The 12,756-nt window shown below is 42.2% G+C and overlaps 2 non-coding genes across 2 annotated transcripts; one reads left to right on the top strand and one right to left on the bottom strand.

Annotated features, from left to right (window-relative positions):
• Positions 1-2,737: 2,737 nt before the first annotated feature.
• TRNAF-GAA (transfer RNA phenylalanine (anticodon GAA)) lies at positions 2,738-2,810 on the bottom strand. The gene has a single exon. It is a non-coding gene; the product is annotated as a tRNA-Phe (tRNA).
• Positions 2,811-3,129: 319 nt separating this feature from the next.
• TRNAL-CAA (transfer RNA leucine (anticodon CAA)) lies at positions 3,130-3,250 on the top strand. Its single transcript has 2 exons — positions 3,130-3,167; positions 3,205-3,250. It is a non-coding gene; the product is annotated as a tRNA-Leu (tRNA).
• Positions 3,251-12,756: the final 9,506 nt, after the last annotated feature.

The following is a 12,756-nucleotide window of genomic DNA, read 5'->3' on the forward strand; positions in this document are numbered from 1 at the left end:
GTACGTATTGATTAGAGTATAAAGAGAAGAATAATTCAGTTAAAAGATCTATTTGACGAAGCTACGTGCTGATTACTAAGATAAAAATTCAGTTAAAGGATCAATTTGACAAAGCTACGTGCTGATTACTAAGTGACTTGTAAATAAGATAAAAAACAGTTCAAAGACGAAGCGACATGCTGATACTATTTTAAGAACTTTGTAAATTTAACTCAAAACTGATTATTTTGACGAAGGCACATGCTGATACAGATACTGACAAGGCGAAAGCTACTTATGGGAGCTACTGGTCCATGGCGTCCCTCTGTTAGAGGAGCCAATTCATTAAAGAGAGCACGAGCTCCCGGCTGGCGCTAACAATGGACCTTATTTGTTTCAGTAATAAATAAATTAATACAATTTTGCCGTAGAAAACTAAGCTGAAACTCGTTCAGGTAGTGTTCGGAACTGACGGGACTCGCTCAGGTAGTGTAGTTGGCAGATAGCTAATGTGCGAAAAGATTCGGAACTGGCGGGAATCGGAACTCATGGGAGGACACGACCGATTGTTTGGTATGTGCTAGGAAATGAAATTCTACACATTTATCTGGCACAAGTGAAAAATATAATGATGAATAACTATTCTCAGCCACCTAAATGTAAGTCATTTTGAAAGATGTAAGGTCTGGAAGGCATATACCCAGCCGCGTGAGGGCAGTTGAGAAACTATACAGTGAGCAGTGGTCGCAGAGGCAAGGCAATACAGTTGAGGGATGTGGCCTGCTGACCCCACGGTTATACAATATCTGCAAGCCTAGAGCTGGGCAGCAGTTGTTACTGAAAGCTAAGGCCTTTCGAGGCCTGGAGTGTTCTTGTTCTTAATTAACTTTAGAGTAATAGTGGTTTAAGTCCGCCTCAGTGGTGTAGCGGTTAGTGTGATTAGCTGCCACCCCCGGAGGCCCGGGCTCGATTCCCGGCTCTGCCACAATTTTTTTAAAGTGGTACGAGGGCTGGAACGGGGTCCACTCAGCCTCGGGAGGTCAACTGAGTAGAGGTGAGTTCGATTCCCACCTCAGCCATCCTGGAAGTGGTTTTCTGTGGTTTCCCACTTCTTCTCCAGGCAAATGCTGGGATGGTACCTAACTTAATGCCACGGCCGCTTCCACCCCTCTTCCTTGTCTATCCCTTTCAATCTTCCCATCCCCCACCAAGGCCCCTGTTCAGCATAGCAGGTGAAGCCGCCTGGGCGAGGCACTGCTCATCCTCCCCAGTTGTATCCTCCGACCCGGAGTCTGAAGCTCCAGGACACTGCCCTTGAGGCGGTAGCGGTCGGATTCCTCGCCGAGTCCGAGGGAAAAACCAACCCTGGAGGGTAAACAGATTGAGAAAGAAAGATTAGCGGAGCGTATTCGAGCATTTGCTTACCGGTAGGGGAAGTCCGGGCAAAGTGAATAGACCAATTTTATATCAGTTTATTTATGTAATTACGAACGACAATGACACAATGACATGATCTTTACTGTAATTGTTCCTTGTTATCTTTCCATTTAATTGATATAAAAATCAGAATCAATTGTTAAAATTCGTTATTAATTATATCAAATGAATTGTTTTCCCTCCAGGGTCGGCTTTTCCCTCGGACACAGCGAGGGATCCCACCTCTAACGCCTCAAGGACAGTGTCCTGGAGCTTCAGACTCTTGGTCAGGGATACAACTGGGGAGAATGACCAGTACCTCGCCCAGCCGGCCTCACCTGCTATGCTGAACAGGGGCCTTGTGGAGGGATGGGAAGATTGGAAGGGATAGGTACCATCCCGGAATTCGCCCGGAGGAGAAGTGGGAAACCACGGAAAGCCACTTCCAGGATGGCTGAGGTGGGAATCGAACCCACCTCCCGAGGCTGAGTGGAACCCGTTCCAGCCATCATACCACTTTTCAAATTTCGTGGCTGAGCCGGGAATCGAACCCGGGCCTCCGGGGGTGGCAGCTAATCACTACACCACAGAGGCGGACTATGTTATTTAGTAATGGTTAAAATTAATCTGCTTTGAACAGGCTACAATCATGCTGGACCTACCAGTTTACACTGGTCTGCGTGGTAAAATAAATAAATAAATAAATAAATAAATAAATAAATAAATAAATAAATAAATAAATAAATAAATAAATAAATAAATAAATAAATAAATAAATAAATAAATAAATAAATAAACAGTTTGATATTTTGGAAGGGATAGACAAGGAAGAGGGAAGGAAGCGGATGTGGCCTTAAGTTAGGTACCATCCCGGCATTTATCTGGAGGAGAAGTGGGAAACCACGAAAAAACACTTCCAGGATGGCTGAGGTGGGAATCGAACCCATCTCTACTCATTTGCCCTCCCGAGGCTGAGTGGACTCCGTTCCAGCCCTCGTACCCCTTTTCAAATTTGGTGGCAGAGCCGGGAATCGAACCCGGGCCTCCGGGGATGGCAGCTAATCACACTACACCACACAGGCGGACATATACATATTTATGGACGTAAAAGTCCAATTCTGAATCCCACTGTCGGCAGCCCTGAAGATGCTTTTCCATGGTTACCCATTTTCACACCAGGCAAATTCTGGGGCTGTGTTTTAATTAAGGCCACGGGCGCTTCCTTCCAACTCCTAGGCCTTTGCTATCCCATCGTCGCCATAAGACCTATCTGTGTCGGTGCGACGTAAAGCCACTAACAAAAAAAAGTCCAATTCTTGTAACATGGCAATAATAAATCTCATGCCGAAACCCGGGATCGAACCAGGGACCTTTAGATCTTCAGTCTAACGCTCTCCCAACTGAGCTATTTCGGCTACAAGCAAAGCACGTCTACTGTATTTTCTCTCAAGTGCAACTATCAGTGGGTAGAAATTGAAGTTAGTACTTTTGATCCCCTCAAACAACACTATGAAAAGAGCAACCTATATTAAAGTACTGACTTACATTTTCTGTGACCGATAATGAACAGGGATTGGATTAAGAGGAGGCAAACGTACGAAAACAACGGAACGCAAATGCGTAATAGAGGACTTTAGTGAGTAATTACTCCATCTGTCCCAGTAGATAAGAAGTATGCCACATTGCTTATCTAACTGAGCTCTTATATCTCCCATATACACTTCAACGCTCGTTGTCAGGATGGCCGAGCGGTCTAAGGCGCCAGACTCAAGCGTCAAACCTTGTCTGATGAGTCAGACAGTGCGAGCGTTCTGGTCCTCTTCTGAGGGCGTGGGTTCGAATCCCACTTCTGACACATAACTTTGCACTTGACTTTCTTGTTTTACTTCCTTGTAACAACTTCAAATTAATTAATGTAATACAATTCTGAACTAATCATGAGGTGGTCCTCTGTGGTGTAGTGGTTAGCGTGTTTAGCTGCCATCCCCCCGGAGGCCTGGACTCGATTCCCACCCCAGCCATCCTGGAAGTGGTTTTCCGTGCTTTCCCACTTCTCCTCCAGGCAAATGGCGGGATGGTACCTAACTTAAGGCCACGGCCGCTTTCTTCCCTCTTCCTTGTCTACCCCTTCCAATCTTCCCATCCCCGCATAAGGTCCCAGTACAGCATAGCAGGTGAGGCCGCCTGGGCGAGGTACTGGTCATTCTTCCCAGCTGTATCCCCTACCAAGAGCCTGAAGCTCCATGACACTGCCCTTGAGGCGGTAGAGGTGGGATCCCTCGCTGAGTCCGAGGGAAAACCCAACAGTCTTGCCTACATGCAAGAGAATGAATCTCCCTCCCTTTCCTGAAGTTACTGCCAGTGGTGCCTTCAGTCTGTCGTTTTGTAAGACCATGGCCTGCACTGACCAACGTTTAATCGACCCACACTAACTTGCCCAAGTCGTTATTTTTAACACTTCTAAGGAACGTACAACTTCTTCTTCTTCTTAATCTGTTTACCCTCCACGGTCGGATTTTACCTCGGAATCAGCGAGTAATCCCGCCTCTACCGCCTCAAGGGCAGTGTCCTGGAGCGTGAGACATTGGGTCGGGGGATACAACTGGAGAGAATGACCAGTACCTCGCCCAAGCGGCCTCACCTGCTATGCTGATCAGGGACCTTGTGTGAGAATGGGAAGATTGGAAGGGATAGACAAGGAAGAGGGAAGGAAGGGGCCGTGGCCTTAAGTTAGATACCATCCCGGCGTTTACCTGGAGGAGAAGCGGGAAACCACGGAAAACCACTTCCAGGATGGTTTCGGTGGGAATCGAACCCACCTCTACTCATTTGACCTCCCGAGGCTGATGGGTCCCGCTCCAGCCCCCGTCCCACTTTTCAAATTTCGGGAATCGAACCCGGACCTCCGACGATGGCAAGAAACATACAACGCTAAGCAATAATGTCTTGTTTTACCGTTAAACGTTTGTATGTCCAACCCTTGTCCCATTTCCCTACGGGATCGGGTATGAAGTGAGATAAATTTTTGAAGCGAGTTGTTATGACAGGATGCCCTTCCTGACGTCACCTCATCACAAGAGTTAATGAGATTAAATGAATGGCATGGTATACGACAGTAGGAAGAAAGAGAGTGATACACGGTGCCAGCGCATAGCCTACGCCTGTCGAACAGCATCAAGGGGTCTGCTCATGGGTTTACATTCCCATCCGACCGACGAATCAACAGCAGCATATGCCCTCACGCTATATGAGCACTGCGGAGAGGTTTGGCATTTTGTCCAGGCTTTTTGCACGCAATCAAGTGATTATAAATTCTATGCTACCACCTCTCCTACCCTGCCGGCCAACATTCTGATGTTGAAAATTGCTCGACCAACGGGGTTCGAACAGACTAAACACGGTGTCAGACCATATAGACATCGTGCATTAACGATCATGGCCACCAGGCGGGCTATTCCGAAAAAGTGTGCTCAGATTTATTTCACTACAATGACAGCCAGTACTCTTCAACCATATCCAGGACAATGAGCGACTTCCATTAAACAATTCCGCCTAATTTAAAGAATAACGTAATTTGTTTAGTGTAGATGGTACTTTACGCCGATAGTAATCGTGAACATGACGCCTTATTGTATCCTCATACAACTATTTTATGCCTTAATTCTCTTCCTGTCCGCCTCTGTGGTGTAGTAGTTAGCGTGATTAGCTGCCACCCCCAGAGGCCCGGGTTCGATTCCCGGCTCTGCCACGAAATTTGAAAAGTGGTATGAGGGCTGGAACGGGGTCCACTCAGCCTCGGGAGGTCAACTGAGTAGAGGTGGGTTCGATTCCCACTTCAGCCATTCTGGAAGTGGTTTTCCGTGGTTTCCCACTTCTCCTCCAGGCGAATGCCGGGATGGTACCTAACATAAGGCCACGGCCGCTTCCTTCCTTCTTCCTTGCCTATCCCTTCCAATCTTCCCATCTCTCTACAAGGCCCCTGTTCAGCATAGCAGGTGAGGCCGCCTGGGCGAGGTACTGGTCATTCTCCCCAGTTGTATCCCCGACCAAGAGTCTGAAGCTCCAGGACACTGCCCTTGAGGCGGTAGAGGTGGGATCCCTCGCTGTGTCCGAGGGAAAAGCCGACCCTGGAGTGTAAACAGATGATGATGATGATGAATTCTCTTCCTACCTTGTTGCTTCCAGCCTGACGTCTCCGGTGGAGTTTCAGGTCTAAACTGTTCCTCTTTATTCTCAAATGTTTATGACTAATATTTGCAGCGACACATGCTCGCACTAACATCTCGTCAACCGGCCATTAGCTTTATCGCGTTCAAAGTATTAGTACACGAACCTTTTCTTGATCCCAAGTTCCCATTCAGCACTACGTACTATACTCACACACAGCAATAACAAGTTCTCGTGTCTGGCCACGAAGATGCATTCCTCTTCCCTCCCGCTTACCTTCTTCGCGGCAGGACTATCAAAAACAGCGGAGTTCCAGGTCTGTCGTCGGACATACTTCAAACTTAAACTCAAACTCCTGCGCAAAATAAACTTCAAATGTGAACACTAATCCATTAATTCAAAATACCATTAATACGAGAACTAGGAAGTTTTCTATATTAATTTAGTTTTCTTAAATTCAAATTCATTTTAATTCAACTAGTGGACCCGCGCTTGTACGCAGCATTCGTTAAAAATAGGTCAGATAACATGTCTTGATATGCCTGTTGTAGTCACATTGTTTTGTCTGCCCTTTTCAATAGTTCTTTTTTTTTTTGTTGCTAGGGGCTTTACGTCGCACCGACACAGATAGGTCTTATGGCGACGATGGGATAGGAAAGGCCTAGGAGTTGGAAGGAAGCGGCCGTGGCCTTAATTAAGGTACAGCCCCAGCATTTGCCTGGTGTGAAAATGGGAAACCACGGAAATCCATTTTCAGGGCTGCCGATAGTGGGATTCGAACCTACTATCTCCCGGATGCAAGCTCACAGCCGCGCGCCTCTAAGCACACGGCCAACTCGCCCGGTTTCAATAGTTCTATGAAAATATATTACCGTTAGATAATCCCTAATGAAGATCTTCAAACAATAAATACAGTTTATTACTTTTAAAAAAACCTCCTTGCTATTGGTGGGCCCACGAGAGTTGAAGTCTGACATTTGACTGGCGAAAGCAGTAACTACGAAGTACGCTGCGTTGTCATAGTTACCTCAGTCTGAGGAATACCATCCTTTCATACAGGCTGAATATTTAATCAACTATGTTGGCCTAATGCAATTCAATAAACTTTGACCCATTCCTAAGCTCGTGCTAATAATGTCTGCATTTAAGACAGAAGACGTCCCATTCACTAAACTGACAATAACCCCAAGAAATGCACATGTTAAGTAGAGAATAGAACTGTAGAACTAGCCACTGATTAACTTAAAAGAAACCTAACAACGAAAATAATATGCAGGAAACAAGCACATTATTACATAAACCAGCAACAACTAACACAGCTAACACAGTATTACTCCGAATAATATTACAAAAGCGACTGAGAGCAAGCAAACCCACGTGGAGATAGCATCTTTAAATGTGGCATCTCTGTTACGGTGTCGCTGTCATAGCAACATACCATTTTCGAGCAGCGTTAGTCAACTTGTTTTCACCGGTGGCGCTAATCGTCAGATTTCAACTCTCGTGGGTCCAACTGTAAAATGAAATAACCTACAATTATTCAGTTATTTCACTAACATTCTTATAAAATACAGTATATAACGGTAAATCTAACAAGATATAAAACACTACATTATTTACTACGTATCACGAAGGAATTCAAATAAATTGTAAACTAAGTGCTCAACATTAAGGGGGGAGACCCAGCTTAACAAAGGAAAAAAGAAGGTTAAGTTAATATTCATTCGATTGTTAAATATGCTACAATTGTTTTTGACAATTCCTGCACATATCCCAGTGATGGCATGCTTCCTGGCAACCGGAAACAACTTTAATAATGCCAGAATTTTAATAATTTTAATATTTTAAAATAAAATGTTCAAAATTTCCCGCCTTTTAACAATATGTCACTGTTTTCCTTATAAATTCCAAGTTTATAAGAATTTTCGTACTTTTCCTTTTTTAAAGTGTGTATAAAACCTCCAGCTACAAAATGAACCTCAATCATTAACATAGACTGTAATTCGGATTTTTCCGAGCACCAGAAAATATAAATATTTTTGTAAATAAATATGTTATATAAAATCGAATTTCAATCCCATTGATCAGATCACTATGGGAGGAAACTCTGAAAAATTCATAATTATCCGTGACACAGTAAGGGAATTATGAAGGAAACCGTTAAAAAGGCGGGAAATTTTGAACATTTTATTTTGAAATGTTGTAATTAGAATTTTGACATTATTGAAGTTGCTTCTGATTGCTCTGAAGCATACCAATACTAGGTTATGTGCAGCATGTGTCAACTACGTTTGTAGCATATATAACAATCGAATGAATATTGGCCTATTTTTCCTGTGTTAAGCTAGGTCTCCCCCCTTAAAATACACACTGTTGGAATCAAATATTAAAAAAGAGGTTAGTTCTAAGAAGTAGTGCAGCTGTAATTACGAAAGGATATATTCAGTTCCTTCTTCGTATCCTAGCCGGCCCCGTGGTGTAGGGGTAGCGTGCCTGCCTCTTTCGCGGAGGCCCCGGGTTCGATTTCCGGCCAGGCCAGGGACTTTTATCTGGACCTAAGGGCTGGTTCGAGGTCCACTCAGCGTACGTGATTAGAATTGAGGAGCTATCTGACGGTGAGATAGGACCCCGGTCTAGAAAGCCAAGAATAACGGCCGAGAGGATTCGTTGTGCTGACCACACGACACCTTGTAATCTGCAGGCCTTCGTGCTGAGCAGCAGTCGCTTGGTAGTCCAAGGCTTCAAGAGCTGTAGTGCCATGGGGGTTTTTTCTTCATATCCTACACATCAATTTTAAGTTCTTTTCCTGCTAATACTACCAACGTTACCACAAATTTTACCATTTTCTTACCAGAACAGTAGTAATCAAGAGCGCAACTCTAATCACAATATTCGGTCTGCAATAAAAAAATTCGCACAGTTCTGCCAGAAAATGCGGATTTTGTTAAGTGCCGTTGAAGAGAATAATTTATTCATTATTTAGAAAGTCATAATATTCATATTAATCAAAACATCTCCTGTATTTAGTCTTATCTCTCGTGCGCTTGCAATCTAGTTTTTAAGACCAATTTAATGTTGATTTATGTTGAACCCCCATCCCCAATATACACCCAACCCATTGCCGTCCATCAATTCATAACGTAATCTCACTCTTTTAGTTCGCCCAACATAGAGAAACACTTTCTTAACTTATAGCATCCACATCGACCGAACAAGCGATACCGGCTTGTAAGCATCTGTTAGTTCATTGTTTGCCCAATGGATCACAGAAGATTTTTATTTATTTTTTTATTTATTTCAAAAGAGGCACCTGAGCCAAGGCTCATAATGGTGCAGTACAATTAATTACATTTGGCAACGCAGATGAGATTTGAGAACATCAGCTTCTAGGACAAAACTATACACTGTACAATGAATTATAATATTATGGCATGATAGTGACAGAAACCAAATATGAACAGCAGTGATATAGTATACTAAATCAGTACTCTATAGATTTGACAAGCTTGGTTTTAAAGATTGGTAATTTGGTGGCTTCTCGAATATGCTCAGGAAGGCTATTGAAAAACTTTACAGAGTAATGTCAAAAAGAATTAGTACCATACTTAGTAGACTGATGATTTACAATGATGTACAATGAATTATAATATTATGGCATGAGAGTGAGAGAAACCAAATATGAACAGCAGTGATATAGTATACTAAATCAGTACTCTATAGATTTGACAAGCTTGGTTTTAAAGATTGGTAATTTGGTGGCTTCTCGAATATGCTCAGGAAGGCTATTGAAAAACTTTACAGAGTAATGTCATAAAGAATTAGTACCATACTTAGTAGACTGATGATTTACAGTGAATTTTAATATATCCTCTTGTACTGTATGAATGAATATCAGAATTCAAGTTGCAAAGTGTGTTGGAATGAGCTTGTCCATTTTTAATTTATACAACATAATAGCTGAAGCTTTTTTACAAAGACCATCTAGTGACAGCACATTACAATACTAGTAGACCTGTATGGTTGGTGTTAAGGTGGGTAAGTTGAAGAGTATTTTCAATGCTCTTTTCTGTAAGAGACTGATCTTTTCAAATTGTTTTTTACTACAACATGGCCAGACATGAATCATGTAATTCAGGTGGCTTTCAATTAGTGCATGATAAATACTCTTCAGCAGTCCATGAGAAACTCTGTATTTTAATCGGCTGAGTACACCAATAGCAGGAGTTATTTTATCACACAGTATTGTGATGTGATTCTCCCACATTAGCAACTCATCCATGCTAAGTCCTAGAAATCTGGTTGTTTGAACTCGAGGTATCATTTGGTCGTAGAAACTTAAGTTGATGTCCAGAAGAAATGTTCATAATGGTTTGTGAAATATGATACAGTTAATTTTAGTATGATTAATTCTTAGTTAATTGATGGCTTTCTGAAGATCTATAAAGAGGCCTCATCTCAATTTTGAATAACCTCAAGTTGACAAGTAGTCGATCGATCTTTCACGTCTTACACAACACTTTTTCACGCTACTTGTCCCTTCCGAAAACCCCCCTGACCCATCTTAGACAATTAAAGATATGCCATGTTGCATCTTTTCTTCAAGAATATATATACAATTTCCTGTGTAAAACATTTTTGTATCATCAGCAAATAATGACAATTTTCCAAACAGTGGCTAGTTCCCAATATCATTGATAAATACAAGAAATAATATTGGTCCTAGAACAGAACCTTGAGGCACATCTGTTGTTATTGTCTGCAATGTGCTTTCTGCTCCCATACAACTGACAAACTGTACCCTGTCTCTTAATCTGTAAACCAGTTAAGTGCTAAACCTCTAATCCCAGCTGCTTCCAACCTCAGTGGCAAAATGTTATGGTCAACTGTGTCAAATGCTTTCTGAAGATCTATAAAGAGGCCTCATCTCAATTTTATATAACCTCAAGTTGACAAGTAGTCGATCGATCTTTCACGTCTTACACAACACTTTTTCACGCTACTTGCCCCTTCAGAAAACCCCCCTGATCCATCTTAGACAAACCCCCCTCGCTGCCATCCCCTCACAAACTCTCCTTTATCCCTCTCCTACCTCTACTTATTCCTTACTTCCTTATGTGCTTCACATTTTGCCTCACCTACACATGTCAATCATCACGGCACGCTAATAAAGGTTCTAACTTGTTCTAAATTTCTTACCCCTTGTTAATTTCTGTTTAAGTCTCATTTTCTTTACCCTTCACATATCTGCATCGAACTGAGGAGCTTAAGTCCTACACTGTATCCTAGGACTTCATGTATGTCGCTTTCCGCTTTTCAACATGCCATTGACAAGTATCAGATAAAAAATTAGATGGATGGCTTTTCCGGCGTTTGCTCTATTAACCAGCGTTTCGTCTTAGGTCTGACACTAGACTCTTCAGAGTGGGATGTGTCAGACCCTACCCACTGACGCTGGGGTGTATGCAGGTGAACTTATCAGAAGCTTATTTATGAAGCACAGTCTGATAACTGCATACGGGAGATAAAACTCCACAACAGAATTAATGCCCGCCTAGCAATTCCAAATGGAAATTCTAAGTTCCCATGGAGGGAATTAGATTCTTTTCCACCAATAGAGCATATCAAAAATCAGATCAAAAATTAGATGGATGGCTTTTCCGGCGTTTGCTCTATTAACCAGCGTTTCGTCTTAGGTCTGATAAGTTCACCTGCATACACCCCAGCGTCAGTGGGTAGGGTCTGACACATCCCACTCTGAAGAGTCTAGTGTCAGACCTAAGACGAAACGCTGGTTAATAGAGCAAACGCCGGAAAAGCCATCCATCTAATTTTTGATCTGATTTTTGATATGCTCTATTGGTGGAAAAGAATCTAATTCCCTCCATGGGAACTTAGAATTTCCATTGACAAGTAGTCGATCAATCTTTTATGTCTTACACAACACTTTTTCACGCTACTTGCCCCTTCTGAAAAGCCCCCCTGATGCACCTTAGACATTTTCCCTGCTCCCCGCCCCTTCCAAAAAGCCCTCCTGCACAAGCTGCATCTCTCAAGATCAATCTTTTATCGAGTCATCCCTTAAGACTTTATGTTGGATCAAGCTTTTTAACTCGTTATTTACCATTAATTCGATGTCTTTTTACATTATTACAGCACAGCAGGAATATACAAGACTGTCACGTTACAAATGAACTTCAACTGAATTTACTTCTTCATAAAAAGTGTTGATATTTCTACATACACCCTTTGACTGTGAATAACTTGTTATAATTGTTACGTGTGTTTATAATTGTTTATGATTTAGTCCTCTTGCCCTGTTCTCTTTATCGGCTGATGATGACACTTTAAATGTGTCGAAACCGGTCTCAAAGTTAACATGTTGTAACTTAATACTGGTACAACTTAATAACAGTGTATTGAAAAGGAGGAACCTCTATACTTTCTTTCTAGTATTGTGATTCTCAGTCCAATACAGAACAATTATGAAGTTTTTAACTGTAAAAAAAAAAAAGAAAGAAAAGAAAAATATATCTGTGAAACTAAATACCAGTGTTTGTAGCAAAACACATTGTATTATTAAAGAAAAATATAGGTACCCATGAAACTAAATACCAGTTTTTGTAGTAAAACACGTTGTATTATTAAGGACAAATATATGCATGAAATTTACAAAACACTACTATACAGACAACAAAGACCGTGGACGGCAAACATCTGGAGTCACACACGGTGTAAAGGACCATGTAATAAGGCAACGCCAGGAGTCATGCATGGTGGAAATGACGAGGCTTACAGAAAAAGCTTTCCACTGACTGACTGGTGATGAAAGTGGGCAACAGCGAACGTAAGCACGTGTAGTGGATGAGTCCATTGAAAGGTACGGGAACGGATGAAGCTATGTACTGTGAAACTATGTCAAAAGACTGTGACATGGCCCCTTACGGGTTAATAGCATTTGTAACCCCTCCAATCACCCTACTACTGGACTCCCCAACTATGTTGATACATATAGCTGCTTGCCTTACGTTACTGGTACCACATTGGGACAAAATTCTACCCTGGTTCCTCTCCCTCCACACACTTTCCTCACATACCTAACAATGGAGTCCTCCATGACCAGTGCCTCAACCCTTACTTAGATTTTCTTTTCCTCAACTCATAACAGAAATTAAAACTGTACTTAAATACTGGAAT

The sequence above is a fragment of the Anabrus simplex genome, chromosome 3 (assembly GCF_040414725.1).
Source record: "Anabrus simplex isolate iqAnaSimp1 chromosome 3, ASM4041472v1, whole genome shotgun sequence".
In the NCBI taxonomy this organism is placed as follows: Eukaryota; Metazoa; Arthropoda; class Insecta; order Orthoptera; family Tettigoniidae; genus Anabrus; species Anabrus simplex.